This window comes from Cupressus sempervirens, chromosome 5, assembly GCF_028749045.1.
Source record: "Cupressus sempervirens isolate cs-2001-9-10 chromosome 5, ASM2874904v1, whole genome shotgun sequence".
In the NCBI taxonomy this organism is placed as follows: Eukaryota; Viridiplantae; Streptophyta; class Pinopsida; order Cupressales; family Cupressaceae; genus Cupressus; species Cupressus sempervirens.
In genome coordinates, this window is record NC_143122.1 from 666442451 (window position 1) to 666449219 (window position 6769).

Genomic DNA, 6769 nt, shown 5'->3' on the forward strand with positions numbered 1-6769 from the left:
TATGTTCCTAGAGGTCCTAGGACCCTGAGGAACATATACCATGTGTTCAAATGAGTTAAAAGGGGTTATAGAGTACTTTAGGCCCCCTTTCAACCCATTTTATGACAATGTATATTCCTAGGGTTCCTAGGACTCCTAGGGGCATACATGATGTGTTTGAATGAATTAAAAGAGGTCATAGGGTAGACTATGACCTCTCTCAACCTATTATATGACAACATATGTTCTCAGGGGTCCTAGGACCCCTAGGGACATATATCATGTGTTTGAATGGATTGAATGGGGTCATAGGATGTCCTATTACCTCGTTTGGTCCATTAAATAAGAATATATGTTCCTAAGTGTCCCAAGACCCCTTGGAACATATATCATGTGTTCAAATGAGTCAAAAGGGCTCAAAGAGTGCCCTATAACCTATTTTAACTAATTATATGATAACATATGTTCCTAGGGCTCCTAGGACCCCTAGGAACATACATCATGTGTTTGAATTGGTAAAATCGGGTTATAGGGTACTCTATGACCCTTTTTGACCCATTAAATGAGAACACATATTCTTAAGAACATGTATCATGTGTTCATATGAGTTGAAGAGGTTTGTAAAGTACCTTGAGAGCCATTTTGACCCATTATATGATAACACATGTTCTTAGGGGTACTAGGACCCCTAGGGACATACATCATGTGTTTGAATGGATCTAAAGGGGTTATATGGTATGCTTTGACCCCTCTCAACCCATTATATAATAAAATATCTTTTGAGGGGTCCTATGACACCTAGGGACATACATCATGTATTTGAATGCATCAAAAGGGGTCATAGGGTGCTTTATGATCCCTTTGGAATTATTAAATGAGATCATATGTTCCTAGGGGTCCTAGGACCCCTAAGAAAATATTTCATGTGTTCAAATTAGTCAAAGGGGTTATAAAGTGCCCTATAACTTGTTTCAATGCACTATATGATAACATATGTTTTTAGGGCACTTAAGACCCCTAGGAACATATATTATGCATTTGAATGGGTCAAAAGGGGTCATATGGTATCCTATGAATCCTTTTATCTCATTAAATGATAACATATGTTCTTAGGGGTCCTAGGATGTCGAGGAACATATATCATGTGTTCAAATGATTGAAAAGGGGTTAGAGAGTACCCTATGACCCTTTTGAACCTATTACATGACAAAATATGTTCATAGGTGTACTAGGACCCCTAGGGCATACTTCATGTGTTTGAATGGATTCAAAAGAGTCATAAGGTTCCCTATAATCACTTTTGACCCATTATATGATAACATATGTTCCTATGGGTACTAGGACTGGGCTAGGGACATGCATCATGTGTTTGAATGAATGAAAATGGGTCATAGGCTACACTATGACCCCTCTCAACCCATTATATGATAGTGTATGCTCCTAGGGGTCCTAGGACCCCTAGGGAGATACATCATGTGTTTGAATGGGTGGAATGTCATCATAGGGTGTCATATGACCCCTGTTGACTCATTAAATGGTATCATATGTTCCTAGGGGTCATAGGACTCCTAGGAACATATATCATGTGTTTGAATGAGTTAAAAGGGGTCATAGAATGCCCTATGATTCCTTTCGATGCATTATGTGTCAACATATATATTCCTAGGGGTACTAGGACCCCTAGTGACATATATCATGTGTTTGAATTGGTCAGTGGGGTCATATGGTGCCCTATGACCCCTTTTGACTCATTGAATGATAACATATGTTCCTAAGGGTCTTAGGACTCCTTTGGACATATATCATGTGTTCGAATGAGTTGAAAGGGGTCATATAGTACCCTATGACACCTTTCGATGCAATATATGTCTAGGACATACTTTATGTGTTTGAATGGGTTGAATGGGGTCATAAAGTTCCCTATGACCCCTTTTGACCCATTAAAAAAAAACTACATTCCTAGGGGTCCTAGGATCATATATCATGTGTTCGAATGAGTCAAAAGGGGTAATACAAATACCCTATGACCCTTAAGCACACTTAATGTCATCGTATGGGTCAAAAGGGGTCATAGGGTATTCTAGGACCCCTTTTGAGCCATTAGATCACATCATTTATGTGGTTAGGGTTCCTCAAACCCATAAACACACATATTGTGATTGAATAGGTCAAAGAGTGTCAAAGGGTACCCTATGACCACTTTTGATCCTTTGGAGCCATTATATGTATGGTTAAGGGTCCTAAAGCATTTAAAAAAATGAAGGACCCTAAAAAGGGGTCATATTATTATATAAAAAATGAAAAAAAATTATTTTAAAATTTTTGTAAATATTTTTAAGGGGAAAATTAGGTATCGGATTTGAGAACTATTATCTCATTTATGAATGGGTACTTGATACTATCGAGTATCCGATTAGGTTTGGTTTTTCTTTAGATGCCAACTCTCTATGGTCAATGCCAAAAATGTCCCAAAAATATGTTTTTTGCAAGTTATTGTCGATTTCTAACTTTGACCATGTAGCTGACGAATTTTCTTTCATCCAAATTTGATGAAATTAAAAGGGTTTCTTGAGAATGTTCTTAGCTTTCCATCGATATAATGTCTGTTAAATTATGAGTTTAGTAAATAATTATCACTTATTGTCTAATGGAGTTAGCTACAAAGTGTTGATTGACATACTAATCAAAAATAGCTATAACTTTCAAACCATATAAGATTTTTGAAATCCAAAAGATGCATCAGATTCTATGCTTTGACCTACTATAAGGAAGAAAAAAAACATGAATTTTTTCTTTTTTTTTGAATTAGTTATGGTGGTTAGACATGGGAATTATTTTATTCTAAAAATGGTATAGTAGAACATTCATAGTTAATTATTTATTTGGAATAAAAATACGATCTGAGAATGAGTGTACTTCTTATATCGATAATATTATTAAAAAATATTATCATTTGATTTTGATTAAGGTGGTCAAACATACACCTACTTCTTATTTTTGTCTTGAAACTTTTATACTACTACATTAAAATCCAAAAATTTGTCCAATTTTTTTTTCTTTAGATAAGGCCTAGTAGTTTATAAACTATATTTAATTTCTTATAGATTTTTTTCTTACAACTTTTTGATATAAAGTCCATAACTACTTTAAAATTATGTGTCAAGATGACATAACCTTGATTTTTTGATTTTCACTGCCACTTAAGGGCATAGTTTGGTTGAACATGATACTAAACATACCTAGCTATTGAGCCCATGGAATGATGTCTTCTACTAAATCATGAAATACCTCACTCTAGAGGGCTTCTACAAAATGAATTACTATTACCGCTTTCTTCGTTTCAACAAATTTTGCTATAATAATGAAATATCCATTTCCTTATTTTTATTGCATGACTTAGAGGCTTTTGTAATGGATGTTAGAAAGTGTAGGGAAGAAGGAACAAACTTTACCATCCTTCTTCTAGGTCTCATTTCCTTGCTTTACAATTTCTACTACACCGTGTGGCCCCATGCAATATTATCTTGTTGAATCCCCCAAGCCCCAATACCTCCCCCATGTCTATTTCTACCTATACTCCTAATTCCCTAGTTATTTCTCAGTATTCCCCTTCATTAAGTGGTAGAAAAAAGAAGAACCCCCCACTGTGTCTTTTTCACAAAAAAAACTAAGGTGGAGCTTGTTGTTGACCAAGGTGAGATAGGAAATGAGTCCATTGGGGAGAGGGGGGATCACAAAATTGTTTCTAACTCTAGAAAGAAAAAATGGGAGAAAAACATGACAACTCGAAAGAGATAGATTCAGATTCCAAGTCTAAGTGAAGTGGTAAAAAAAAACCCATGATAGGTAGAAGTAGAAAGATAGGATGCTCCTCTACATTAAGGATGATGAGGATAAGCCCCCCCTCTCTCCCCACCCCTTGCCGAGGAAATTGAAGAAGTCTCCTAGGAAGAGGACTCTTGTGTTTTGGGTAGCTTTAGTATGGGCACAATTGATCTCACAACCAAAGAGGATAATCTGGGTGCCAATGATAAGTCTCCCATGACTGCTACTTCCCCATTAGGAAGCCTAAGGAGGATCCCCCTAAAATCCCTCCCCAAGAGAAACCCCTTATTACTGCTCCCATGTATTGCATTATTCATGACCCCTTCCCACCACCTAATTTGGACCAAAAAAAATTCAAATATGTCGAAGTTTAATTGAAGAATTTGTGGATCAAGCTAGAAAATAGAAGAACTTGGTGATAGATTTGAAGATGAGGTTCATCACTCTGGTGGAGTTTGCTAGAAAGGTTATGCATTTTACAACAACCACTCTCCAACTTCTTCAGTAGGAGAAGACAAGAGGTAAGGCAAAGGATGATGAGAGGACAAATAGAATTTTACAAGTTCCTTTTGGATGATTGATTCGACATACTATCAGGGAAATGAACTACCCCTAAAGAGGAGAAAGAATGAAGACTTGAACTCATTCTGTGTCAATTTTGTTGTTGTTTCATGATGATTTAGCTCTTGCCCTATGTGGCCACTATGAAAGCATACATTTTGAACTTTAATACTATTAATTTATTTTGTTTTGATGTTCTAGCTGGTTACTGGTATGTCACTATCGACTATAATAGTTTTGATAATAGTTTTAATAACTCTCATAGGTACTTATTTTTTATGTTAATGGGTGGCTAGTGCATTGTTTATGATCCTAGTTAGTTAGTTGTCTATTACCTGATAATGCTTCTTTCACTATGGTTGTTTCTATTGGGCCACTCACCTATTTTTGAGTGCTACTAATATAAAAATTAAAGATTATAACAATACAAATTTACATCAGCAGTAAAACAATATCTATGTATGTATATATGTATTTATGTATGTATGTATGCATGCATGTATGTATATGTATGTATGTATCTGTATCTACACACACGTGCACGCGCGCGTGGTCACACACACACACACACACACGGTAAATTGTGAGCCTCTTATCGAAGAGGTCTTGGGTTCAACCTCTTACCAATCAAAATAATAATAATAATAATAATAATAAAAAAAATGTCTTTTTTTCACTTACTTTTAGACAGACTTAATTATTAATATAGATGTTTTGTCATATGCTTAGTTTACTAATGGACCTTAGTTTGAGACCATCATGCAACTAGCTACGATTGTTCGATAGTCTAGATTTAATTTTCTTAGACATATTTCTTCGCCCTAGACTAAATACTCTTTACTATCTCCTTTAGTGTACTATAAAACAACTCATTAAACTTTTTTTTCTAAATGTGAAACTCATTTACACGATACTATTCATAGGAAGTAGCGAATGCTTCAATCACTCTTTCATACTTTGGATAGAATATGATATACATGACAAGAATGCAACAAAGATATGTAAGAAGCTACAATATTCACTTGTAGCAACATAACATGCACTTCACTATTTTTAAATAATATAAAAAGCTTTGCGGCAATCTGAGGAAGATCATCGACAATGTCATATTGATTGATTGAAAGACAAACGTGCTCATTATGTAAAAACTAATTTATTTTTTTGAGATGTTCAGACAAGGCAACTCGAGGAAGCCAACCAATTTTCCTTCACCCTATCACTTTCTTTTCTCTTTGTTGATCCCCTTCAAACATATGGGTGAAAGTCCCTCGCTATTCAATTTTAGTGTTAATGATTTATCAAGCATGTTGTACCGAATTATACTAATGTGCTAAGAGATGAAATTAAGCTTTGTTTATGTAGAACTCAGATCACTTTCATATCATAATTAATATCATAATTAATGTTGTGTGTGTGAAGGAAAATTGTTTAGCGGGTTGTCTTATCTAAACATCTCAAATTTTTTGTTTAGTTTTGTTATCTATAATGAGCAGGTTTGTCTATCAATCACTAAAAAAGACATTGTCGATGTTCTTCCTCAGATCACCACAAAAGTTTACAACACTCTAATTTGCAAATCTAGCCAACATCTGTCATTTAACATTTTCATCTAAGTTTGTTAGACATAAATAGGATTGATTTTTTTATATCAGTTTTTAAATAAAGTTATTTAATATTTATATAAAAATGCTAAACCGCAAGAAATATAAACATTAAATAGCATTATATAAAAACACATAACAATAAATCACTCCTATTTATACCTAACAAAACTTAGATGAAAATGTTAAACCACGGAAGTTGGCTAGATTTGCAAATTAGAGTGCGCAAACTTTCCCAATAAGAAATGCAAACGGATTAAACATCACACACTAATGCTTCATTCCTAGAGTAAAAGTGTTAAATACTCAAAATTTGACTTACTTTTCCAAAATTAATTTCTAAATCAATAAGAAATTACACCAATGTGAAATGGCCCATATTTGTATATTAAGAATAGTTCGCTGTCTTGCCAATATCTAACAAGTAACATGCATAAACCGCATATTTTATAGCATCTAAATTTGGCCCATTCTCGTTAAGGCAATAAGTAGGATGAATCTTGCAACGGAAAATTTCAAAGATGCGGGGATAGCTCAGTTGGGAGAGCGTCAGACTGAAGATCTGAAGGTCGCGCGTGTTCGATCCACGCTCACCGCACAAGTATTGCGATAATTCGATGTTGTATCCGAATTTCATGTCCAAAATTAATCAGTAGGATGAATGTGACGAACAATTAAATAAGTTAGAACGCATAGTTTTTATAAAGATCAGCGTTTTCTAATCAGATGTCTAAAACATTTATTCCCTTTTCTAAAACAATTACTCCATCTAAATTATGGTGAAAATAATATACCACTACTAT

At 34.6% G+C, this 6769-nt stretch overlaps 1 non-coding gene across 1 annotated transcript; it reads left to right on the plus strand.

Moving 5' to 3' along the window:
- The first annotated feature begins 6489 nt into the window (after positions 1–6489).
- Positions 6490–6564, plus strand: TRNAF-GAA (transfer RNA phenylalanine (anticodon GAA)). The gene has a single exon. It is a non-coding gene; the product is annotated as a tRNA-Phe (tRNA).
- Positions 6565–6769: the final 205 nt, after the last annotated feature.